General features: G+C 45.3%; 2 long non-coding RNA genes across 4 annotated transcripts; one reads left to right on the forward strand and one right to left on the reverse strand.

Moving 5' to 3' along the window:
* Window positions 1-3,826: 3,826 nt before the first annotated feature.
* LOC144322680 (uncharacterized) lies at window positions 3,827-16,263 on the forward strand. Of its 3 annotated transcripts, XR_013388328.1 has the most exons (8): window positions 3,827-3,938; window positions 5,344-5,529; window positions 8,286-8,493; window positions 10,206-10,362; window positions 11,930-13,012; window positions 14,090-14,291; window positions 14,614-14,934; window positions 15,038-16,263. It is a non-coding gene; the product is annotated as an uncharacterized LOC144322680 (long non-coding RNA). The 3 variants fall into 3 exon arrangements; XR_013388327.1 differs by lacking the exon at window positions 8,286-8,493; XR_013388329.1 differs by lacking the exon at window positions 8,286-8,493 and having other exon boundaries at window positions 3,830-3,938; window positions 12,927-13,012.
* On the reverse strand, window positions 16,004-26,829 carry LOC144322681 (uncharacterized). Its single transcript, XR_013388330.1, has 2 exons — window positions 26,665-26,829; window positions 16,004-17,838 (listed from the first exon to the last, which is right to left on the reverse strand). It is a non-coding gene; the product is annotated as an uncharacterized LOC144322681 (long non-coding RNA).
* Window positions 26,830-26,835: the final 6 nt, after the last annotated feature.

Below are 26,835 nucleotides of genomic sequence, written 5' to 3' on the forward strand. Positions count from 1 at the left end.
GAAGAGCAAGATGGAGCAGGAAGGTGAAGACAGTCCCACTATAAAGGATAAAAGAGGAGCAATAATTTCTGAGGATGAGGGAGAGCTAGCCAGGGAGGACACCCATATGCCACTGTCAAGGCCAGGAAAAGGGTGTTTGTGAGTGTGTGTGTGTGTTGAATCTGGCATTGGAAGAGGATTACATGTGGGTCTAAGGCTAAAGACCAGGACTCTGGGGCCGTGTATTTTGGGGACTGAGAGGCAGTTGAGGCTACAAGTAGGTTCACAGTACATGTCAACAGACTAAAATCTATCCCATTGTAGGGTGGTCATTTGTACCACTCCTTCCATAGGAGTTGCCAAGAATGAGACCCATCTAAAGCTCAGAGAAAGCACATGCTGTGTGAGTACAATTTTTTCATTCACATCTTGCACAGCGTTTGTTACAAGAGCATCATGGGGTGTTCCATCAGACCTTCTCACCAGGCCACTCATCCAATGTCTTAAATGATCTGATTTAGAATTGACTCTCCTCAGCTGAAACCAGTTCCTGGAAGGGACTCAGCTGCCAGCTACCAGCCGTCAACCCTCTTAGCATCTGAGGGGATTAGTCTTGAAAGAAGGAACTGGATAGTGCATCACAGCTTCTACTACAATGAGCGAATGACAAGAAGAGACAATTCAGATAGGAAGAAGTCATTTTCACCTTCAAAATGTCAAGCATATGTCCAGCCTCATTAGCAGTGTCAAGTGCAAAATCAAACAATATAGCACTTGTAGGCTATCAGATTTGTTATTTCATAAAATAAGATCAGTCATGAATAAAGGAGTTATAACCGGCGTACTTTTAGACCCTAGAGTGGTGATGATGATGGATCTAAGATTTGGCATACTGGTGATAGAAGCCATGGGAATAAATGTGATTATTCAGAAAGAGTATATGTAAAGAACCCAGAAATCTTACCAACTCAGAGGAAAATTAATATGATACATAGTATAACGTATATTTAAGGAATGCTCTCTACCATTCCGCCTGGAGGGGAATTTACAGAACGTACTTAACGCACAGCCCTCAAGTCCACAGGAGGGCCAAAGACATTCTGGTGAAAATTCCTAACTACAGGGGAGGGCAATTTGGCTGTATTGACTAGTGAGGAGAAGCTTAGAGGTGGAATAGTAGTGGTAAAGTAACTGTGAGCATAAAATACGCAATGACCAACTATCTATCAATGACAAAAAAGAAGAGAAAGAAGAAAGAAAGAAAGAAAGAAAGAAAGAAAGAAAGAAAGAAAGAAAGAAAGAAAGAAAGAAAGAAAGAAAGAAAGAAAGAAAGAAAAAGAAAGAAAGACAAAGAAAGAAAAAAGAAAGAAAGCAAGAAAGAAAAGGAAGAATACTTCTGACTTCTGGGGTTAAAATGTAACCCAGGCCGGAGAGAGAAATACAATTAAACTCCCCAAATTCCAAATGCCATGAAGGAGAATAGTAGTGAATATTGTACTTACTGGAGAAAGGCTACGCCCCCTATAGCAGAGAACTATACACCATCCAGAAAGCAGTTTCTGGTGTCTTATTAGGCCCTGGTATAGATGGGGCATCTGATCAAGAGACATCAGATGATCACACAACCAGAACCATCCATCATGAGCTATTTTCTTTCAGACTAGCGAACTGTAAGTTTGGGTGGGCCCAGAGCAATTTGTCACAAGATGGAAGTGGCGCATTGGGATAGGGCGTAAGTAAGCCAGAGGGCATGAGCAAGCTTCACGAGCAGGTGGCCCAGATCCCACCTCATCCGGTGCCTCTCTCAGCACCAGCTGCATGAGGGATTTCTTATGACAGTTGATGGAGGGGGAAAGAAAGTTGCGCTTGGTTCACAAGTGTGTTGATTTAATATCTCCATGCAAGCCAAAGGTCTGCTGCTGCACTGGTGCCTTTCCCAGGTGTGGTACTACAAGAAAGCAGTGAGGGAGTCCTCCCAGTGGAAAATCTCTGGGAGCTATCGCTGACCATCAAAGAATTCCAGGGTAGGAATGTTGCTTCTGTAGAAAGTCCAGCCTGTCAGCACCAGAGACCAACCCCAAGCAGCTGATAGAGCATTAACCTCCAGGGAACTAATTTGATGACAACTTGACAGCAATGTGTCCCTTGCACACTAGAAGGGGCAGCTATCACCTTGACCAGGATCAATACATATTCTTTATGTGGGTTTATCTTCCCTGACGTGGGGTCTCAGCCAGCACCACTATCTGAGACCTTATAGGCCGTTTGATATTATTAGCAAGGGATCAAAGCTAAGAGTCCCACTTTACAGCAAAAGAAGCATGGTTGTTGGTGCATGGTCATGGGATCCACTAATTCTATCATATTTTTCAGCACCTAGGTGATAGAGCAGAACAGCCTTAATAAGACCAGCCAAGATCTCAATTTAGAGTTAACACCCTATAAGGATGAGATACCATATCCACACCCTAAATCAACGACCGTTATATGGTGCTATTCCCTGTCCCTAGAAAGCAGAATACATGGGTCTGGAAACTAAAAGATGGAAATAGAAATGGCCCCATGTGCCACCACTCCAAGGGACCCTCTTGAGGGAATTTGTGTTTCCCATGCCTGTAGCTTTAGCTCTGCAGCTCAGCAAGGGTCCACTTCCATCAGGGAACATAGGAAAAATTCCATTGAACTTTAAGCTATGATGCTTGGTTAGGCACTTCCAGCCCCATGTGTCAAGAGAACACCAGGCAAAAAAAGGAAATTCAGGAGTAATTAGGGCTGCTACTACTCAGTGGGGCAGGGAAGAATGTGTTTGGTGCTCAAAAGATCCATGGAGGGCCTCTTGGTGTTCCCTACCCAGTGTTTTTGTTGTTGTTGTTGGGATTTTGTTGTGTTTTATTCATGAGAGACACAGACATAGGCAGAGGGAGAAGCAGGCTCCCCGTAGGGAGCTCAACGTGGGACTCGATCCCAGGATCCCAGGATTACAGCCCAAGCCAAAGGCAGATGCTCAACCACTGCGCCACCCACATGTCCCTCCCATACCCAGTTTTAATAGTAAATGGTCAAGGGCAGTAGCCATAACCCAAGAAAGAAGTAGTCGATTTAGGCACAGATACCTTAGGGATGGTGGTCTGGGTCACCTCACTGGGTAAGTCATGCAGACCAGCAGGGGTGGTGAGGGGAACGTGTAATGGGAGGTGGAGATGGGGTGATGAGGGTCATTTATGCCCTCAGTTTAGCTGTGGCAGTGGAGGGGTCTGTAGTTTGTCCCGCCAGCCCTTCTCTTTTAAGTTTCCCAGCAAACCAAGCCAACCAGAATTATGGAGGAGACATTCCTAGATGCATCTGAGACGTGAGGAGGTGAGCCGGGTGGATAGCGTAGAATTTACTCAGATCCCCTCTTCAGGGCCAATGCACCTACTCCCCAGCTGCTGGAAATATCAGACACTGCCGGCCCACACAGTGTGTCTCCCTGGTGATTGCACTTGGCACAATGCACTGTTCTCCCCCCAATTTCCACATCATTCCCGGGAAACACAGCTCCAGAGCTATGGTATCAGTTGCAATCCCACTGCTTCTGCCCAACCCTGCCTTCATGATTTCCTCATGGGGGTACTTCTAAGTACACTCCTCGACAAACCTTCTACTACTGTCTCAGAGTCTGTCTCCAGGGAACCCAGCACGGAGCCCAGTATAAAACAGTGTCCATTTCCATGAATGAATGATCTGCAGGGATAATCATTGATTGGTCGATTGAACCCAGTAGTGCCCAAAGTGTTCCTTATAAAATTAATTTAAAAACACTTTAATTGCCTACACAGGATTCTTTTCAGGGAGAGAACTTTGTTTAGGAAAATGTCTTGATTGGTGGAGAATGAGACTCAGGATGATTAAATTGCTCTGTTGCAAGAAAGAATGAAACGCGTTGGGACAAGTTGGAGAAGAAAGGATGGAGAGAGATGGTAGGATGAGATGGGGGCCTTTTGTGTAGTTGGTAATTTAAAGGATATTTTTGAGAATGGTGATGTGTTCAAGGTCAGGGTGAGGTGGCTTCCATCACTGAACTTGCTCCACATTTTGGAGGAAACCAAAAATATTTAAAATTGTTTGTGAACATGGGAATTCTGTGAAAATTGGAGAAGCAGCTGAGCAGAGAAATACAAGGAGGCCGGAAGCCGAGTGGATTTGAGGACATACCCCCCTGGGGACTTGTAGGGAATGTTGAGGAAGCTTTGGACTTCTGCAGACTGTAGGAGGAGGTGCAAGCCGGTGTTCTCTAGAACTTCAAGGGCTAGAAGGCAGCACCCAATACAAGAATGAGGAAAGGACACACTGGGAAGTTTGAAGGTGGAAGATGACTTTAAACTTCTGGGACTGAAGTGAGAATTCTTGGAAAGAGTATGGGAATCGGAAGTAAAATATTGCATTGCCTGAGGAGATCTGATCAAAAGCATATCACTCAACTGGGGACCTGAGAGTTGAAAGGGCTGTGATCCTAGGTCTTGGATAATGTGATTTCTGAGGCCAGGATTGCCTCCTGGAAGAACTCAGATAGACCATCTCGAAGCTGATAGGCATCAGGAATACGATGCTCTTTGCTCCATGTCTGGGCCTCCTCACCATACGAACGAACGCTCTGTTCTCTCATATGATCCTATGGCTACTGCCTCACAGCTGTTCACTCTTGGACACATGGTGGGAGGACATGGCAGCCCTGAAATGTCTGTGGCAAGTAACCTGTCCCTGAGGTCCAAGGTGCTAAAGGAGACAGAGAGGACCTTTCCTTTCATCCCCAAAGGAAGGAGAGCAGGGAGGAAGCCCTCAAAGTTACATCTCTAGGCTTGATCCTTCTCTGAGGTCACAAATAACATGGTCTCACCCTGACAGGGGACCTCGTTTTGTCCACGGGCAGCAGTTTTATGCTCCCGAGATTTTTTGGAGTGGTCGTTCCTGACTGTGAAGTGTTTGCCAAGCGCGGATGGAGGGTTTGCCTTTCCTGTGGCCAGCTGCCCCCTGGGTGTCCACACTGGAGTAGCTTTGGAGGAAGGTACACCTCCCTTCCAGGCCAGCCTCAAAGCCTGCCTGTGGTCTGTAAAGAGTTTTCTATTCTTTTTTAAGATTTTATTTTATTTATTCATGAGAAACATACACAGAGAGGCAGAGACACAGGCAGAGGGAGAAGCAGGCTCCTCAAGGGGAGCCCGATGCAGGACTCGAACCCAGGACCCCGGAGTCATGACCTGAGCCGAAGACAGACGCTCAACTACTGAGCCACCCAGGGGTCCCTGTAGAGTTTTCTTTTTTTTTCTTTTTTCTTTTTTTTTTTCCTGTAGAGTTTTCTAACGTTGCTCTTATTCCCCTCTTCAGGCAGAAAACTGCTTGGCATTTGGATTTTGAAGTAGTGTGGCAATTGAATTATATTTAAGATGTGACCAGAAAAGTCCAAGTGTACTTTGGAAGAAAACCCACAGCATTAAGAAGTCTAATTTTGTCATGCAAGTCATGTGAACACCAAACTTTATCATGCCGTATTTGAGAAAACACTACCCTGAGGTAAGTGGCATGGCTTCCTCTGCGGGTATTTATTTTTTTAAATTTTTTTTTTAATTTTTCTTTATTTATGATAGTCACAGAGAGAGAGAGAGGCAGAGACACAGGCAGAGGGAGAAGCAGGCTCCATGCACCGGAAGCCCGATGTGGGATTCGATCCCGGGTCTCCAGGATCGCGCCCTGGGCCAAAGGCAGGCGCCAAACCGCTGCGCCACCCAGGGATCCCCTCTGCGGCTATTTATAAATTCCTTCATTTTTTTCCATTATTCAAAAAACCCTTTGGAACAGCTGCCTGTGCAAGAAATTTGCGGTGTAAGGGAGACCACCTGCAGGACCCTCACTTTTGACACAGATGATGAGTTTGGGGAGTTCCCAAGATGACTCGCAGGTTGGCTAACTCATAAGACTTCCAGAATCCAATGAAAGCTGCTATCCTCACAGTTATACTTTATTACAGCAGAAGGATACAGATTACAATCATCCAAGGGAAATAGGGCAGAGCCTGCACTTGTCCTCTCCCAGTGGAGCCACGGGTGGCACTAAGGTGTGACAATATGCATGGAGCATTGCCAACCAGAGCAGCTCACCTGAGCCTTGGTGCTCAGAGTTTTTATTAGAGCTTCATCGTGCAGATGTGGTCGGGAGCCTGTATGGCCGACCTTCCGTCTCCAGCCCCTCTGGAGGTCGAGCTGATGCTGTGTGGCCCAAAACCCCCATCATAAATTGCACCGTTAGACTATCCGGTGTGGCCCAAGGCTCCTAAGACACAAAAGCACCCCTATCAGGTGGGATATTCTAAGGGCTTAGCAATCACCTCTCAGTAACTGAGGGCAAAGGTCTCCTTCAGGGATGGAAGAGGGTCCATCTGATGGATCTGAACACTTGCTCTCTGCTCTCGGGGACCCACAGAACCAGTTTCTGACTCATAGCTGAAAAAGCCAAAGTGGCCATGGGGCACAGTGGAGCGTGCGCTGGCCAAGTAGTTGCGTTGGCAGGGCAAAGTCCACAGGTTCTCAGAAATGGTTGCAGAAAATATAGGCCAGGATTAATGAGAACCCTGCCCAAGAGGATGGCCTTCCAGGGAAGATTCTGGGACCTATTATAGGAAGATGCTGGGTGGGGACAGCTTGGGGGATGAGGTATAGACAGGAAGAAGCAGGTCAAAGGAGCACTGGCTACAGCATGGGGTGGTATCCAGGTCAACCTCTCGGGGGAACCCGCACCAGGAAGGGTCAGCTCTAACCTCCTGCCAAGCCCGGAGACCCCAAAGCCATCTTATGTAGGATCAGCCAAGCTTCTCACTTCTCCCTCCGTGCACCCCAGCCTCACAGAGGCCGGGAGGCGCTCTTAGGGATCTGCAGGAGGAAAAAAGAGAGAAAGGCACTTGGCTGAGTCTGCAGTTGGCCAGAGCTGGGGAGAGAGGTAAGACCTGTCCTTGCAATGAACATCAAAATGTTGGCAAATATATTGAAGCGGACATTCTAATTTCAGACTTAAGACTGTTTGTGGCCTAACGTAACCCCTGGTGTATAAAGGTGTGTTTTATGAAGTGCTCCCTTATCGATGAGGACACCGTGTACAAACAGGAGAGGGTTAGAGACACGGCACTGCCTCTGGCTCCTTGCATGAAGTTCCGATCTTGTCTTCCTGGGCCTGCAGCCACCCCCGGCCTCTCACATGCCTTGCACATCTCAGGCCAGCGGGCTCAGCCCGATGAGCCAGGGGCGTCCTGCAAGCATTGTCTGCTTTCAGCTTCGGACACCGTCCCACGAGAATGACCCACTTTATTTGGGGGCGGTGGCGGGGCGGTATGCAGAGAACGCATGTTGATTCACATTCGAGCTCCCCCCCTCCGTATAAGGCCATGTACAGATCCCCCAGAGTTTTGATCAGTCTAGATGTTGTCCACCTGGTTAAAATGGCATATAATTCAGCATCTCAAACAAACAATTCAGCATCTCACCATGTATTCCTTGTGCACCATGAATAATTCTGTTCAATACAAGTGCTCACTCTCCAACCCGGTATTTGAAACAGAACAGTGTCTCTATTCGTATTATAACAGGCTAATGAGTATGAAAGTCTTGATTTAAAAACATGATCCGAGAATCCACAGCAAAGGCCTCGCGTTTGGTTTTTCTGTGCAAGGGTTCCTTATCCTTCTCGTTTGCTCACGTCTAATCAAAACCTTTAAAGATCCTGGCATTTGAGAAATAAAGGCCAGAGACGCATTTAGCTGCTGAATCCAAGTATCGCACAACACTACTGTGTAACCGATAATCCTCTCAAAGCAGTTGTTTTATAATCTGTACCCCGAGTGCCCCCCCAAACAGCGGCTGCCGGTGGAGGCTCGTTCAGTAGATGGAGGGGAGAGATGCTATTGAGAGCAGCTGCTTCTCGGGGCGCCTGGCGGGCTCAGTGGGGAGAACGTGTGACTCTTGACCTCAGGGCTGTGAGTTCAGGCCCCAGGTTGGGTGTGAGACTTACTTAAAGAAAAAAGAGAGGGAATGAGTATCTGTGTCCATTGGAAATGGCTTAGTGGAAACTTGGGGAAATCTCAGAACAAAAAGGCATTTCAAGTCAATAGCACTAGGTAGTTTTTTGTTTTGTTTTGTGTTTAAATAAAATGGGGAGTCAGCCCAGGTTGACCGTGGTAGCAGCAGCAGCAACACTGGGCCCCTGGGTGAAACGCACGTACACGTGGTGCTCTAACTTGATTTCCAAGCTGTGCTGTGAGCGCTTTTTTTTTTTTTTTTAAGGTTGTGTGCTGGGTCACCCCAAAACGTGGTCTGATGCTTGAGTGAAGGCACCCTTAGAATATTGCTTCTAAGTGAAGTGAACTCCGATGTGTACACACCAGTTTGAAAAACTGTTAGCAAACTGATTAAATTGATTAAACTGATTATACGAGGGATCATATAATGAATTGTTTCTATGGAGATATCTAACGGGGACAGAAAGATCCAAGTATGTACCTAAATAAACATTTTAAGGGGGAATATTTAGCAGGTTTTAAGCAACCTTCTTGCCACGGTCTCTCTTGAAATTCCGGCAAAGTGCAGCATGTGGCTGGATCCCCAGCTGTTGAAAATCTGTCGTCACCCTTTCTCACCTGGACTCTTGGGTGAGGTGGCCCTAGGTCTCCCCGGTCCCAAAGCTTCCTCTACAGGCCTCAGGGAAGTTCTGATCACACCACTCCCTTGCCTGAGGCTCTTCTTGGCTCCCTGTTTCCTGCCAGAGAAAAGCCCCATTAGCCACCTGTTGTGGCTTACCCTCTGTTCACTTCTCTAGCATCCTTACTGCCCCTTCCCCACCAGACCTCCTCACTCTCCAGGCTCAGAGAGAGAGAGAGAGAGAGAGAGAGAGAGAGAGCGCACCCTATTGAACATCGCATTCAGATCAAAGTTTTGTGGGGCCTGAACCTTATATAATTCGAGGGACCTTCTTAACAAAATTCAAAATTACTCAAGCAAAATTAGACACCAAAATGAGTACTCACTGAGAGTGAGAAAATAAATCACAATGAATCACGAATTTTACAAAGCTAAAATATACCTCGAACATCACAAAATGCAGAAAAGTAAAGTATTTGTATTAATTAACTGCCTGACACATCTCTGTAATACTTTTTTTCCTCCTTGAGGTTGGTTGCACACGCTCTGATCACTTTTTGATGTGACGATAATTTTATAATTGATAGTTTAGAAAAGTTTCTTTCAACTCCAAACTCATGGGTAATGTCCTGGAGCTTTCTGGGATTTTGTCAGATGTAGGCACCACGCAGTTCTTCACCTCATCTACCAAAAAATGCAACCGTATTGGCTATAGTGAGCCATTATCAGAAACTTCGAGTAACAAATCCATGATCACTAGTATCATGGGAGCTCTCCTCCTACTATTTTTTCCTACATCTTTGATTTCTGCACACACACACCCTCTCCCCCATGATATTGACTTTTTTAAGAGAACGGGCCAGGTTTTTGTTTTTGTTTTTGTTTTTAATACTCTACCTTCTGGAATTTTGTTTCCCCGTAGCGCTTACTAACCTGTTCTTGTAACCTATTGCTGGGAACTAGGGCTGAAGGCTTGATTAACATCAAGTTAAACATTTTCTGGCAAGAATTTGTCACAGGCAATGCAGTTTACTTCATATTGCATCACAAAAGAGACACAACATCTCAGATTCTGTACCACTATTGGTGATGCTTCATTTAGTCATTTGGTTAAGATGGTGGCCACTAGATGTCGCCACTGTAACACCTTTCATTCTGGAAGGAGCAAGTGACCGGTTTGGGGTCACTTGAAAAATATTCTCATTGACAAATATTCTTTTTTTATATAAATTTATTTTTTATTGGTGTTCAATTTGCCAACATATAAAATAACACCCAGTGCTCATCCCATCAAGTGCCCCCCTCAGTGCCCGTCATTGACAAATATTCTTGACCACCTTCCCATACTCTAGTGGATTTGGGGCTCTCTTTGTCATCTTGACGCAGTGCTCTGTAATCCATCGGTAAGTGACTCCAAAAAAGTCCAGGAAAAATAAGTGAGAAGACCTAGATACTTTATCTCCAGTGACTTACAGGAGATGAGAAAAGAAAAATGTCAAACGCTTTCTACTGCGTTTGACTTCAAAGACAAAGAACATCTGCTTCTTTTTCTGATGTTTGCAACAGGTGGGGCTGTGATCCTGCTGGCCAGTTCATGTGACTCTCCAGGGAAAGTGCCCCCCCTTCCCCGACCACCACTGATGGTTTTTGGGAGCACCTGTCTGCCCCTTGCCTCACCAGCGCAGCAGATTGTCACACTGGGGAGTTTTTGCCAATTGGATGGGTAAGAAGTTGTATCTCGGGATAGTTTTCACTTGCATTTCTCCTCTGAGTGAGCATTTCTTCATATTTAAAGGTCATTTGCATTTATTCTTCTGTGATCTTCCTACTTCTTCCCCATTTTCCCCTACCCTGTTTTCAAATTTTCTTTTCGAATTTTAAAAGTTTCTCTTTTTTAACATTTTATTTATTTATTCATGAGACACACAGAGAGAGGCAGAGACACAGGCAGAGGGAGAAGCAGGCTCCCTGCGGGGAGTCCCGGGGATCCCAGGACCCCGGAATCACGCCCTGAGCCAAAGGCAGATGCTCAACCCCTGAGCCACCCAGGTGCCCCGAGTTTTAAAAGCTTCTAAGAGCATTAGGGATATTCACAATCTGTGATATACTGCCAACATTTTTTCTCAGTTTGTCGGGTTTGGCTTTTCATATCGCATATTTTGTCATGCAAAAGTTTTCTGATTTTTTTTGGTGCAATCAATTTTATCAATATTTTCCTTTATTGTTTCTAGTTCTTCTGGTTTTCTCCACTTACATATAGCTCTCTGATCCATTTGGAGCTTATCCTAGTGTTCTCTTTTCTCATGGGCCTTATCAGTCATGGCAACCTCCTTTATTAAAAGTCTACCCTTCCCCAGTGCCTGGATATATTGTCTTATTTTTATATGAAATTCCCTTGTGTCCTTGGCTACATATATGAATTTTCTGTTTTGTTTTTTCTCCACTGCCTATTTAGTGATTCACCTGTTTTTTGGTTAATGCTTGATTAGTTCAACTGAACAGACTGCATTCCTTTAAACAATTAGTCCCATTGATGAACAGAAAGGTCGCATCCCATGAGGAGCAGGAAGTCTGCAGTTGGTTCTAGCTTACAGACATTTGGATAAGCAGGCTTTCAACACCCCCCTCCTGAGCCCTGTCATTTATGGGGACAGTCATCTCTGAGCAGGATGTGCATAGGACGTGTTAAGCACCAGGAAGTCTCCCTGGAAGTCTCCCTGAACTCCTAATTGTCAAAATACTTGTATGGACAAGGCTATAATGTCTCAAGGTTTCCCATTTAATACTACTGTGACTTAACACCTAGAGCTTAGAAAGTTTTTTTAAAAAGATTAAATCAAAGTTTTCAGTTTCTTAATATTCTATAATCACAGAATTAATGAATTATTTCTTTGTGGTCTAAAACATGACCACAGGTATTTGTACTCCCAGAATAGTGAATATATGCTATTTTCATAGTTCTCTCTCTCTACTATGCTTGGATTAGGAGTAATGATTATTTAAATTTTCCTTATATAAAAATATCCTTGTATTTCGTTATTTAATCTGTAATTTTCTGAGTTAAAATAGTCTATACTGATGGACACAGAGTTTTAGTATTGTCAGCTGAAAAGCACCTGCAGATGGATAGCGGTGATGACTGTACAACATCGCGAACTGTATTTAATACCACTAAATGGTACACTTGAAAATAGCTGCGGTGGTAAACTTCATGTTACGTGTATTTTACCAGGATATATAAAGGAAAATTCCAGTATGATGATGACTTTACCCATTTCTATTTATTCCAGTTTTACAGCCAGGGATATGAATGGGAAAAAGCACTTGCAGAAGGAAAAGCACAGCATGACAGGCACCATTGACATAAAGTTTTAATTCATGCAAAACACACTATTTTTCAAGGACTCATATATATGCAGCCAAAGGCTTAACATATGAATGGGACATATTTTCCTTTAAAATGAAAAAAAAAAAAACAGAACTTTTTCATGCAGAAGATACTTCCAATTTAAGCCCAGGTGCACCTGTACCCTACAGAGAGAAGCAGAATCCCTCTGCCTCGGAGACTGGCTCCTAGAAGGCTCCTGAGCCAATCAGCCACACTCAGGGGTCCGCACCTGGGGTCCACACAGCCGGGGTCAGTTGCTGCACCTGTAGCCTGTAGTCAAGGCGCCAGGCAGGGCGCATCTGGAGGCAGGTACTTAAGCACAGGAGCCTGGGCCTTGGGAGCCCGGGAGTCAAGCAGCGGGGGGTATGGGCTCCAGGCCGCTGGCAGTGAGATTCCCGACTCCCGATGGGTGAGCTTCATCCCGGCGTCTGGAAGCTCAGCAGCCCTGCTCTCCTCTGCACGCACCTGGGTGGGATCAGCCTGGCTCTGGGCCGCCCTGCAGCGCACAGGACAGAGCGGGCCTGCACACGTGGCTCACTTGGGCCGCAGGAGCTTGGCCTTACTTAAAATCAAGATGTTTTGAGAACGTCTCCAGGTTCCTGGCTTTTCTCAGAAGAGTATGAAGCTCTCCAGGCTCCTAACACAACCGCTCGCCATGGTCAGCAGCAGGACCCCTGGGTGTCAGCGCGCGGTGCAGATGGCGTCCCCACCCCATCTGTGTCCTTCTCCTCCTCTACCTCTTGCCACCACATCACAAACGCATGAGCGGCTGTTTCCCCGCCCTCGGGGCTTCCAATTATGGAGCTCAGAAAGATTGGAAGCCAGAGCATGACCCCTTGTTTTGGACTCTGGACCCTCCCAGGGGCCCTCGTCCAGATCGTGTTGCTTTATTAACACAGGACATGGGAAGAGCTGCTCCTAATCCCAAAGGCAGGCCTGAGTTGGGCTGGGAACTGGGAGAGCATTCTACGCGCATTCTATGTTGGTGAGTGTTCCTGGGTGACCCGGAGCTTCTTCCTTGGGCTGCCACCCCCCACCCCCGCCCTGGTGCTGAGGAGTCGGGTCCCAACAGAAGCCCCAGACAAGCTTTGGTGGGAGAGGTGGGGCGCAGAGAACCAAGGGGACTTGTCCGTAACCTCTATGATCCTGGGCTAGGAAAGTGCCCCCAGCTAGCAGGGCTGGTGACAGGGCTCAGGAAGGCGGAGAGAAGCTTGGTGGACCCCCTTTCTCCCCCATAGCCCCGGGCTCTGGAGTGTTGGGGAGCAGGAGACCCCTCCTCACGGCTTCAGAAGGGCAACCCTCCAGTAAGGGAGGGTTGCACCTGGACTGGCCCCCGTTGTTAGGAAGCATAGCTGAGCAGAGACCAGTGACTTCGTCGGAAGCCAGAGGACAAGGGGGAGGCAAGGCCTTCAGCACTGAAGCCAGTGGGGGTGGGTCAGACGAACCGAGGCCAGCAGGGGTGCACCCCACTGAGAGTCCGCACGAGTGGGCCCTGATGATGGTTGCCCAGATGCCACTGAGGCCCCCCAGGAATCCTCTTCAGGGAGTAATCAAAAACAAGGGAGAAATCCTGAGAGCATGGGCTAATAATCCAAAAGAGCTACAATCCCAAATGGAAAGTGTCAAGTTCTAAAAAAAAAAAAAAAAAGTGTCCAGTTCTATTTTGAATCAGGAAGGCAGTTTTCTGCTAGAGGCAGCAATTGGAGTGTCAAAGTTTTTTTTTTTTTTTTTAATCTACATCTTTAAGCCTAATACGAGATGCTATTTAAACTCTACGCACCTGTATGAAGAGTCTGGATGAGGGTTCTGTGCCTTAAACACCCATCCGCCTACCTTTTTCATGGTCTCTCCTCAGCACCACTGGTATTGGGGCTGGATCACTCTGCTGTGGGGCCTGTTCTGTGTACTAAGGACGCTTGGCAGTGTCTCCGGTCTCTACCCACTAGATGTCAGTAGCATTCCGCTCCATGTTGTAATAACAGCCCTGTCTTGGGTCACTGCCCAGTGTCCCTTGGGAGCAGAAATCCCCTGCCACTGAGAACTGTTCTCCTTCCATTTGTAGGGTCTTTGGGCATAAAGTCAAACACATGGAGCTGACCCTCAAGGTTTGGCTAAGTCACTCCAGGTGCTTCCAATCCTGTCCCATTTGAGAAGACTCCCAAGGAGCAGGAGGCTTGACTAGACACAACTGGCTTTGCCCCTGAACCCAAGGGGACATGGCTGGAGGGAATCTGCGTGCCCAGCAGCTTGGAAGAGCTTTCCAGGTAAGTGTGAAACTATGAAGCGTGACTGTCCACTGATACCTGGCACTTGGTTTCACCTGTTGGCTTCCAGGGCGGCGGGGTTTCTGTGCTTTTGAGAGACCAAGTTTAGAGTCCCAGGTGGGAGACTTGACGCTTGTAGTGGGTCTGTCCTTTCATGGTGTAACCGAACTTCAGTCCTTCAATAGCTTATGCAATTTTCATTTCCTGCTCAGGAAAAACCCTCTTGGAGTGATGATGGCACTTAAATTATGGTGATAACAATCTGTTTTTTTTTTTTTTTCTCCTTCACTCTCCCAACTGGCTTCAAATCCTCATTTCTTAGGATAACCTTAATCCTCGGAGAGCTTCTCAAGACCAATGTGGGGAAACTGAGGCCTGAGTCTAGACTTCAATGAGAACCTGGAAGAGTGAGCTGCTTTTGCACAACCTCCCCCTCAACCCTTCTCTGCCAGTCAAGATACCAGGCCCGTGTGACCTCGTTTCCTCTGCTCTCCCACCAAACCAGCAGACATTCCTGACAGACCCCAGACTCTAAGGGCCTCGATCCTGGACTTTGAGGAAATTTAGTGGGGACCAGGACCCTGAAGACCGAAAGAACCCCTCATTTGGGAGGGAGGGGGGAAGGAGCAATTGCCAGGACAAGGTAGGTCCCTTGGCTCTTCCCACTGGAGGCTGGGGAAGGAGAACCTCCCCTGGGAAAGGGGAAGGTCTGTTACCTCGCTCGTGATGTACACTTGCTTCCACAGGTTCCACCCACAGCACTGAGCAAGCCAAGGCACCAAACCCTCAAAGAAAACCTGGAATTTCCTGCACAAGGAGGCCATCTTTCAGAACCCTACCACAAAGCTGGTAGAAAACAAAAAGGGCTCTGGGTTTTAGCTGGACCAACTCGAAGGTTGGCGTTTGAGATTACAGCAAGATGTGGGAGGGGAGAACAGTGGGGAAAGGTAGACTGTGGTCCCTTTACTGGCAAAGACCCTCATCTTGCCAGGATCTTCACTTTAAAGGCCCTGAAAACTAAGATCCCTCCCGAATACTCTTGAGGAAATGCTATTCTGATAGGTGGCTAAAATCAGACCTCTCTTTAGCCCCTTTAAATTAGTGGGGTTTCCTAGGATTAGGGTTCTCTAGCTGCAACAGCCACTCTGTGTCCAGCCTAAGCCTGTTCCACATGGCTGCCAGGGGACTCGGGGGGCAAAGGGGACCCACGCAACTGAAGCTCCTGCTGGGGGAGCACGTGGAATGTGGCAGGTCTACTTGTTCACTGGCAAGTAAGGTAAAGTCTCCAGACCTCCCACTGTCCTTGACAGTTTTGGTAAGGAGAGTGGGATGCTAAGACCTAGCTTTTCTGGGAAAGCAAGGACTGATCCCTTGTAGGCTGGGTTAGGGGGTAGGAGAAGCAAATATCCTGGGACTTGGTGGCAGGTGCTGTCGCCTTCTGCTGGTGGGTGAAGAGTCTCTCCGTGTTCTACTTGTGAATGGGACTGTGTGGTGGGAGGTAGGACGTAAACACGAAGCCCCAATAGTCCTTTGGGTGGTTGCTCACCCTTCCAGTGGGAGATGCTATGAGCAGTTGATGGGCTGCTGGAAACGGAGCACATGGGCTTCGCTTACTGGTAAGAGCTGGTGTCTCCCCTTCGGTTTTCCCCGTGGATCCCTCCCACTGGCCACTTTAAGGAAAAAGCCATGTATGCTATGGAGCCGTGGGTGGGAGCAGGATGGTGGCTCTGTTGGCTACAGGCACCGGCGTCCCCATCCTACTTGGTCATGGGCAGGAAAGGATGCCTGGATGGGGTTTCAAGGTCACAGCTGGAAGGGAAACCAATGTGGTCTTGTGTACGGGGCCCTTTGGGCGGACCCAGTATGCTTTTCATTGTGTCTACACCTGATTGTAAGAATTGTGGGCTGTTTCCACATCTTGGCTGTTGTAAATAATGTTGCAATAAACATAGGGGCACATTATATCCCTTTTGATTCAGTGTCTTTGTATTCTTTGGGTATATACCCCGTAGTGGGATTACTGGATCATAGAGTAGTTCTACTTTTAAGGAAACTCCACACAATTTTCCAGTGACTGCACCACTTTGCACTCCTAACGGTGCGAAAGGATTCCATTTTCTCCACATCCTCACCAACATGTTTGTGTACATGTGTTTTTTCTCTTTGAGAGTGTGCATGTGCACAGGTGATGGCCGGGGTGGGGGGGGATGGTGGGAAGGGATGTAAGGGAGGGGCAGAGTGAAATGGGAAGAGGGGAATCTCCAGCACCACACTCAGTGTGGAGCCCAACTGGGGGCTCGATCCCATGACCTGAGCCGAAACCGAGTCAAATGCTTAACCCACTGAGCCACTGAGGTGCCTCTATTTCTTGGGTTTTTGATTTTATCCATTCTGACAGGTGTGAGGTGAGCTCATTGTGGTTTTTGCTTTGCAGTTTCCTGATATTGAGCATCTTCTAGGTCTGTTGGCCATCTATAGATCTTTGGAGAAACGTCTGTTTGTGTATTCTTCTTAATATTTTATTCATGAGAGAGGGGTAGGGGAGAGGGAAAAGCAAGTTCCTTGCAGGGAGCCTGATGCAGGACTCGATTCCAGAACCCCGGGATCATGAGCCAAAGGCAGACGCTCAACCACTGAGCCACCCAGCTGTTCTTGTTCATGTATTTTTGCTTGTCTTTTAACTGGATGATTTCTTGGGTGTTGTATCAGTTCCTTATATATCTTAGATCCTATCCCTTTATCAGGTCACTTGCCAATACCTTCCCCGATCCTGTTGCTGTGTAAAACTTTATTTTGATGTATTCCTAATAGTTTATTTTGCTTGTCTCAGACCTAGAAAAAGGTTGCTATGGCTGAGGTCAGAAACTATATTGCCTGTGCTTTAGTTCTGGTAGGTTTCTAGGAATTTATCCATTTAAGTTTTCCAATGTGTTGGCCTATAGGTTTTTGTAACATTCTTAAAATTGTCTTGCTGGTGGTTTTTCTTCTTTCATTAAGGACTTTGAGTTTTTTGGGGTTTTTTTGTTTGTTTTTGAGTCTAGCTAGAGGTTTATCCACTTTTGATCATCTCAACCAGCTCCTGGTTTCATTGATCTACTGGGTTTTTTAGTTTGTCATTTCTGCTCTAGTTTCTATTTCCTTTGCTGGGTTTGGGTTTTGTTTAGCTCCTTTTAGAGCTTTTGTTTTAGTTCCTTTAGATGTGAGGCTAGGTTGTTTCTTTGAGGCCTCTCTCCTTGGGGTGGGCCTGTGTTGCCATAAATCCCTCCACTTAGAACCACTCTTGCTGCATCCTCTAAGGATTGTTATGCTTGTCCTTGCCCATCCCAGAGAGGATTAGCCTGATCGGGAAAGAGCTCTATATAAAGAAGGCTGGTGGGACCACCTCCGCTGCCAGTAGGCGGGTCAGAATTCGGCAGGAGAGCCTCTACTCTCTGATGGCCGAAGTCTTCACCACGTCGATGCCCTGTCGGTTCAGCAGTCAGAAGCCTCGGTCTCCACGGCCCTGACATGTGTTACACACTTCTGGCAGCAGGTACAGCTGACAAACCTGAAAAAATTCAGGGGGCTTGATGCCAAGTAGTTTCTTAAGTCTATACAGGTGGGTGCAGAACATTGAATCTCTGGCACTCCAAGGGCAGAGATAGCATTCCCCACCCCCAACTTCTACCCCTTACCTCCATCAAAAGGAGCCCTGACACCTTTGATTCCTTCACATTGGAGAGAAGTCTGACTCTGCAAACTGGAGCCTCTAACAGAGTGACACGCTTTTATCTAGAGTTGCCATTGGTTTGGGACTTGTGGCCACATCAGCTGAGACGCCTCCAACTAGACCCATTTTGGAAAGCTGCTCTCAGCCTGCTGAGCTTATAGGGAGTTGGAATAACTGACCCATGAAGGCCTTGAGATGCTCAGTCCCCAAATTGCCATTTTGGGGTTAGTCAACTTGGACTCAGACTAATAAAAGAGCCCAAAATAGACTTGATCTATTCAAGAACACAGCTGTCCTGACCTCAGCAGCATCTTGTCTTTACTTGGGGGAGAAGCACACATTTCCCTATGGAAACTTAACTTCCCTCCCCCTTGGTCCCCACCTGGAGCTGAAGATACTGGCCCAGTGGTGCCTTCTGTGTTTGCCTGGCTCAGGCTTGATGAGGTTTTAGGTAAAGAGAAACCTGGCAGGGTCTGAGCTGGTATAGGTGCTCACCCTCAGTCTCCTCGGTGGAGCTGGAAGTGGATGTCCCCCCACTCACTGGGTGGAACTCAGGCTCGTGGGCTGTTGCCAAGGGCCTAGCTGTCTGATGGTTCCACTTGGGGAAAGTGCAGACTGCCCAAAGATGTGCCTTAAGCCATGGAAACATCGGGCTTGCCTATGAACTGTCTGGGTCGGTCACTTAAATGTCTGTTGGCAAAAACTGGTTCTGAGACCTAGTGGGGATCAGCTCCTGACCAAAACTCTGCTCTTGACGTGGAGGCTACTGTTGTGTGCCAGCCTTGTAACTTCGGCTGTAAGCTGACCTGCCCATTCCACAGTAGGGGTGGCCACATTCAAGGGGGGCTTCCCCTTCCTCTGCCTTACAGATCAACTTCATCAGAACTTTGACACCCCCCCCCCCCACCCTGTGGCTGTCAAGGGCCACCTCCCCACAGATCCTACTTTTGGTTACTGATCAGCTTCCTCTAGCCCTGAAAGGGAGGCCTGGGGGATTCCAATTCTTAAGATTTATAAAAATGTCCATGTCTTTTCCCTTGATTCTTCCAGGTGAAATGTTGGCATGAGTAAGAGATGACTGGATAAAAGGTGGTTTTGGCCACTGGCATGGGATGGGAGATTTGGGGAGGGGTGGTGAAGGGAGAGCAAGAAAGCAGCTGAGAGGTAGGGGGAGGATGGGCATTAATGACCTGTCTTTCAGAACTGCCCTCAGCCGTACTACAGGGGGAAAGCGTGGGGTAGGTCTCCCAAACTGGTGAAAGAAACTCAACTGGTGAGTCTGCCTGCCTCTGCCAGACAGCTCTGACCATTTTTATGAAGTGGATATTGTGACCCAGCTTGTACTGGGGACAAACTAGACACTCTCCAGACCTTCCAAGTGGACTGAACTGGAGACTCAAAGGCACACCAGTTGGCTAGGAGGCCATGTTGGAGCTACTGTGAACCTGTCCTTTCTGACTGGTAGAGATCCCAGTTCACAGGGCCTCCCTAAACCAAACTCTTTCCAGGGACACTATATTCTCTTTTGGGATTGTACTACTACGGTCAGCTTCACTCTCTCCTAAAACACAATGGTTTACACCCTAACAGATGACCTGAAGTATTTAAGGAAACCCCATCCTGGTCCTGGCAAGCACCCAGGTCAGCCTTAGTTCTTGGGCCTGGGTTGTTATGGATGAGAGAATCACCCTAGACTTCCTCTTTGGGGGCCAAGGTAATCTTTGCAATTGTTCATACATCCTTCTCCTTGTGGATTAATGCTTTATGTTGATATAGAAACCTAGGAAGTAAGCCACTTGTCTAAGATGGACACTGGTGGCCTCATGGGCTTGGTTCAGCTGGAATCCTGGGGGCGTAGCTGAGGACAATATCGCAGATACTGATGCTGTTGCTTAGAGTACAAATTGAATGGATCTGATCTTGTTTCTTGTTGGCTTAATTAAGCCAGGCAGTGAACCATTTGATTATTCCTAGGAAAACTTGCCCGAAGCCAAGACCATATAGAAATGAAGGGTGGATCTTGCTTGGGGAGGGAGCAGGCGATCCTCAATGGCACATCTATGTATCTCATGACCACTTATATGCTAGACTGTCTTTTCACGAGGCTAGGTGGCAAACAGACTGGGAAGACAGAAGCGTGGAAGGCATGTTTCTTGACCACTGATAACAGTTCACCGTTGCCACTTGGATGTCCAATAGGCACCTCAAACTTAACATGTCTACGTACGAACTCCTAGTCTCTCCTAAGCCTGTAGCTCCTGGGGTCTTTTTTTTTTTTTTTTTTTTTTCCCTCCAACTGATGTCAACTCCTTTTGTTGCTTGGGCAAAAACCTAAGATGTCATTCTTCTTTGTGTCCCATCCATCAGGAAATCCTGTTGGCTCTCTTTCAAAGTAGATCTAGAAACTTGCTAATTCTCACTGCCTGTACCAGTTGGGACTGTCCCTTCTCTTGGCTTGCCACCGAGGTGATGCTAAGGGCACTGCAGATCTCTTGTTTCACATGTTCCTTTTGCCTCTGGCTGGAGCCATTCCGGAGTCCTGTGTAGGGAATCTAGTTTCTTCTTCTTGGCTTTCCCTCCCCTAGCAGATGCTGCATTCCAGCTTTCTCTGGCTTGCTAAGACAGCCTTTGTAGTTCTGCTCACCAACTCCCAAATCTGTGCTGCTTCGTCTTTTTTTTTTTTCCCCCAAGGGATTCTTCTGCCACTTCCCCTCCTTTAAACATTTAAATCCACTGTAATGGGGTTTCAGGAGGGAGCACGGGCAATCATATGCCCACCACCGAGTTTAACTGGGAGTCCTAGTAGCAATCTTGTAAATAGAAGCAGCCTTACAGGCCACGTACCTAATTGTGCTAGTTCTTTAACACATTTTCCAAATACTTTATAGATATATTTATCATCTATGCCTTGAAGCACTAAGAATCTTGCTGGAACATTAAGCTAAAACCTATGTTAAATACATCTAGAAAATGACCTTAGAAGGTTGAAGTATCTTGAAGACAGGAGATAAAAGGTTTCTAAAGCAGGTAATATCTAAGGATCATCTGGATCTAGAACTCTACCAGTAAATTTGTGCTTTTTTTTTTTTTTTTCCTGTTTGTACCTGCCCTTTCTGATAACAGCATGGTTCTCAACTATGTACTTTTATTCTACAAATATTAGTGCATATCATGTGTATCACATTCTTGGTGTTCAGGAGGACTACATACTGCGTGTGATAGACTGGACTGACATGAACAAAATTGGGTTTTTCTCCCCCCCCGGAATTCCATTTGAATGAAGTTCAGCATGTATGTAATAGTCAATCTCTTCCGAATAGCTCCTTGTACTTTGTAGAGGATTATTCAAGTTCTAGGACAGCAAATGCAGGAAAGAGCAATTGAGATTGTGTTGAACCATAAAGCTTCCTAGAACTGAAGACTGTCGAACTTTTAATTTAATAGGAAAAAGAACAATGTGATCAGACCAACCAAAGACCAAATTAACACTTAAAAAAAAAAAAAAAAAAAAAGACTACAGTCTGAAATGGGAGCCGGATGAGTTCTACGTCTAAATGTGCTGTCAGCATGAATTAAAAAGCACAGCTGTGTGGGGCGCCTGGGTGGCACAGTTGGTTACGTGTCTACCGCTTCATTTCAGCTCAGGGCATGATCTTAGGGTGATGAGATCAAGCCCCACGTCGGGCTCTGCTAGGGCCTGAAGCCGGCTTGAGACACTCGCCCTCTGCCCCTTCCCCCACCTCTAAAATAAGTATTTAAAAAATTAGAAAGCACAACTGTGACTCTCTAGAGTGATTTAATGAAAGGCAAAGAAATGAAAGAAACACAGGTGGGGCAATGCATGCTATTAGACAAACTTGTCCTTAAGGAAGGTTGAAATATTTAAAAGCTGTTTGTCTTGTTAATGCTTTAATAATTTTCTTAATCTCCTCTATCTATTTCACCTATTCCCTGTCCCCTTCCAGCCTCCCCTCTGGTCACCATCAGTTTTCTACATTTAAGTCTGGTTTTCTTCCTCCCTCTTTGCTATTTGATTCTTCAAATTCCCATGAGTGGAATCCTATGGTATTTGTTTCTCTGACTTATTTCACTTAGCCTTATACCTTCTAGGTCCATCCATGTTGTTGCAGATAGCAAGATTCACTTTTTTTCTAAATAATATTCCATTGTATGTGTGTACCACACCTTTATCCATCCAACTGTGGGTGGACACTTGGGCTGCTTCCATATCTTGACTATCGTGTAACTACTGCTGCAATAAACGTAGGGGTGCAGATCTTTTTGAAATAGCATTTTTGTTTTCTTTAGGTAAATACCCAGTAGTAGCATTACTGTATCATATGATAATACTATTAGGTTTTTTTTTTTTTTTTAAGAAACTTCACATAATTTTCCACAGTGGCTGCACCAACTTATATTCCCACCAGCAGCACACAAGGGTTCCTTTTTCTGCACATCCTTGCCAATACTTGTTCCTGAAAGTTTTGATTCTAGCCATTCTGATGGCTGTGACAGCTCACTGTGGTTTTGATTTGCATTTTCCTGATGATTAGTGAGTGGCGTTGAATGTCTTTTCAAGTTTCTTGGCTATCTATGTTTTCAGAGAAATGTCTAATCCGGTCCTCTGCCCATTTTTAAAATCTCTAGTTTGGTGCTGAATTGTACAAATTCTTCATATATTTTGTATATTAATCCCTAATTGGATACATCATTTGCAGGTACCTTCTTCCACTCAGTAAGTTGCCTTATTTTGTTGGTTTTCTTTGCTATGCAAAAATTTATTTTGGTGTAGTTCCGATGGCTTAATTTTGCTTTCCTTTTGCTTGCCTGTAGAGACCTACCTAGAAAAATGTTTCTACTGCTGATGTCAAATTACTGTTTTCTCCTAGGAGTTTTATGGATTTAGGTCTCACAATAGGTCTTTAATCCATTTTGAGTTTATCTCTGTACGGTGTAACAAATGGTCTAGTTTCTTTTGCATGTAGCTGTCCAGTTTTCCCAGCATCATTTGTTGAAGAGACTATCTTTTCTCTGGAGTACATTCTTGCCTTCTTTTCCTATTTTGACTATAGAAGGGTGGGTTTGGGATCCCTGGGTGGCACAGCGGTTTGGCGCCTGCCTTTGGCTCAGGGCATGATCCTGGAGACCCGGGATCAAATCCCACGTCGGGCTCCCGGTGCATGGAGCCTGCATCTCCTTCTGCCTGTGTCTCTGCGCCTCTCTCTCTCTCTCTCTCTCTCTCTCTCTCTCTCTCTCTGTGACTATCATAAATAAATAAATAAAAAGAAGGGTGGGTTTATTTCTATGTTTCTGGGTTTTCTATTCTGATCCAGGGATGTAGGTATTTTTTGTGTCAATACCATACTGTTTTGATGACTACAGCTTTGTAGCATACCTTAAAATCTATAATTGTGATATCTCCAGCTTTGACTACATGGGTCTTTTGTGGTTCCATAGTATAACTGATTCTAGTTCTATGAAAAATGTTGGTATTTTGATAGAGATTGCATTAACTCTGTAGATTGCTTTGGGTAGTAGGGACATCTTAACAATTTTGGTTCTTCTGATCCATGAGCATGGCATATATTTTCATTTGTGTTCTCTTCAATTTCTCTGATCAGTGTTTTATAGTTTTTGGAGTACAGGGCTTTTACCTTCTTGGTCAAGTTTGTTTTTAGGTATTTTTGGTGAATTATAAATGGAATTGCCTTAATTTCTGTTCACTATTAATGCACAGAGATGCAACAGATTTCTACATATTTTGTATCCTGCAACTTTATTGAATTCACTTCAGTTCTAATAGTTTTTTTGGTGGAGTTTGGATTTTATATAGTATCATGTCACCTGCAAATAGTGAAAGTTTTACTTCTTCCTTGCCAACTTGGATGCCTTTTATTTCTATTTCTTGTCTAATAGCTGTGACTAGGACTTTGAGTACTATGTTGAATAAAAGTAAGAATAGATATCCTTGCCTTGCTCCTGATCCTAAAGGAAAAGCTCTGTTTATCCCCATTGAGTATGATGTTTAGCTATGGGTTTTTCATGTATGTCCTATATTATGTTGAGGTATGTTCCCTCTAAACCTACTTTGAGAATTTTTATCATGAATGGGATGTTGAATTTTGTCAAATGCTTCTTCTATATCTAATGAGGTGACTATGGTTTTTATTCTTTCTCTTGTTAATGTGCTATATCATGTTGATTTGCAAGCTGTGAACCACTCTTGCATGGAGTGAAAGAAATCCCTGGAATAAATCCCACTTGATTGTGGTGAATGACTTAAAATTATTGGATTTGGTTTGCTAATACTTTGTTGAAGATTTTTACATCTGTTTATCAGAGCTATAGGTCTATAGTGTTCTCTCTCTCTCTCTCTCTCTCGCTCTTTTTTTTGAAGTATCTTTATCTGGTTTTGGTATCAGGGTAATGCTGGCCTCTTATGATGTATTTGGAAGCCTTCTTTCCTCTTTTTTTCTTTAATATTTTGAAAATAGATATTAACTCCTCAAATATTTGGTAGAATTCACCTGTGAAGACATCTGGTCCTGGACTTCTGAGATTTGGTTATTCAATTTCATTGCCAATCATTGGCCTGTTCAAATTTCCTATTTCTTCCTGATACAGTTTTGGAAGGTTATATTTCTAGGAATTTCTAGGTTTTCCATTTTATTGACCATGATTTTTCATAATATTCTTAGAATTCTCTATTTGTCAGTTACTTTTCCTCTATTTCTGACTGAGTCCTCTTAAGGAGTCTGGCTAAAGATTTGTCAATTTTTTCTCAACAAGCTCCCAGTTTCATTTTTTTTAAAGTCTTTCTGCTCTGATCTCTATTATTTTCTTCCTTTTACTGACTTTGGGCTTTGGTATTTTTCTAGCTCCTTTAGATGTATAGTTAGATTGTTTTGAGTTTTTGTTTTTGTTTTTGTTGCTTAAGGTAGGCTTGTATTGCTATAAACTTCTTCATTGCCTAGTTGCAGGTGTTTCAGCCCATTTGTGTATTTGTGTTCTTTCCAGATTTTTTTGTCTTGTGATTGACTTCTAGTTTCATAGCATTCTAACTGGAAAGTATACATGATAGGATTTCAATCTTGAATTTATTAAGACTTATTTTGTGGCCTAACCTGTGTTCTATTCTGGAGAATGTTCCATGTGCACTTGGATGTGTATTCCACTGTTTTTTGGATGGAATATTCTGAATGTCAGATCTATCTGATGTCATTCAAAGCCACTGTCTTGTTAACTTTCTGTCTGGATGATCTGTCTGTAGACATAAGTGGGGGGTTAAAGTCCTCTACTACTGTGAATTTCTTTGTTAATAGTTTCTTTATGTATTTAGTGTTCCCATACTGGGTGCATAGTTATTTATAACCTTTTGTCTTGTTGGATTGTTCCCTTTATCATTATGTAGTATCCTTCTTGGTCTATTGTTATGGTCTTTGTTTTTTAAAGTCCATTTTGTCTAATATAAATATTGCTACTCCACCATTCTTCTTCCTTTTGCTTTGTAAATGCTTTTACATCCCTTTTCTTTCAACCTGCATGTGTCTTAAGGTCTGAAGTAAGTCTCATATAGGCATCATGTAGATGGGTCTTGCTTTTTTTCCATTCAGTCACCCTATGTATTATCTATTTTCGAGAGTGGGCAGCGGGGAGGGGAAGAGGGAGAGAGAATCTCAAGCAAACTCTGCACTGAGCACAGAGTCCAACTCAGGGCTGGAGATCATGGCCCTGGGATCAGGACCTGAGCAGAAATCCAGAGTCAGATGCTTAATTGATTGTGTCACCTGGGTGCTGCACATCCTATGTCTTTAAATGTAAATTGACTAAATGCTCTAAAGTAATTTTTGATGTGTATTTATTCCCTCTTTATTACTTAAGATTGATTTTTTTCTTTCTTCCTGTGTGTGTGTGTGTGTGTGTGTGTGTGCGTGCCTATGAGCAGCAGGAGGGGAAAAAAGGGAGGGTGGGGGGGGAGAATCCTCAAGCAAACTCCCTGCTGAGCATGGAGCCCAATGTGGGGCTCTCTCCCAGGACCCCAAAGTCATGACCTGAACCAAAACCAAGAGTCAGTCACTTAGCTGACTGAGCCACCTAGGCGCCCCCATTTTATGATTGTTTTTGTGGTTCTGTTACTTTTCTTGCTCTCTTTATGATTTGATGGCTTTCTTTAGGGTTATGCTTGGATTCTCCTAGTTCTCTCTACCCTGGAGTAGGAGGATCCTGAGCTCACCCCATCTCATGGACACACCCAGGTAACAGCTACATCAGTGAAACGAACTCTGAAAACCACCAGAAGACACGCAGAACAGACTTTCCAGCATAATAGTAGAGAGGAGAAGCTCCAGTGAAAAGGCTGGGAGGTGTAGAGATGCACTTAGGAACCAAACCCCTGGCAAGAATAACCACAAGTGGAAGAGAGACAGCTAGAGAAACAAGAGGACCAGTCCCCAACCCAGCATCTTGGGTGTGTGTGGGGGGGCTGCACTAGGAAGAGGTGTTCTAACATTGGGCTTTGCAGACCCATGGGGCTTAACTTCAGAGTTTCTACAAGCAGCAGGGCATAATTTCAGGTACTTAAAAAATCTGCAGGCTTAAAACTGGGTGGTGCAAGCCCCCACAACCTCCCACGTTTCAGACCTATGGTTCTTAGCTCCCCCTTACCAGAGTCACATAGCCCTTAGCTACTGTTAAAACTGGAAAATTGCCTCAGGAAATAAAGTTGCCTTCGGAAGAGTCTGTGGGATGCCATTCTACCGGAGATCCACATAATGTGCCATGTCTGTGAGGGGAGAAAAACAATTTGCAGCTTAGCAGTAGTCACAGAACTAGAAC

This window comes from Canis aureus, chromosome 10 (assembly GCF_053574225.1).
Source record: "Canis aureus isolate CA01 chromosome 10, VMU_Caureus_v.1.0, whole genome shotgun sequence".
NCBI lineage: Eukaryota > Metazoa > Chordata > Mammalia > Carnivora > Canidae > Canis > Canis aureus.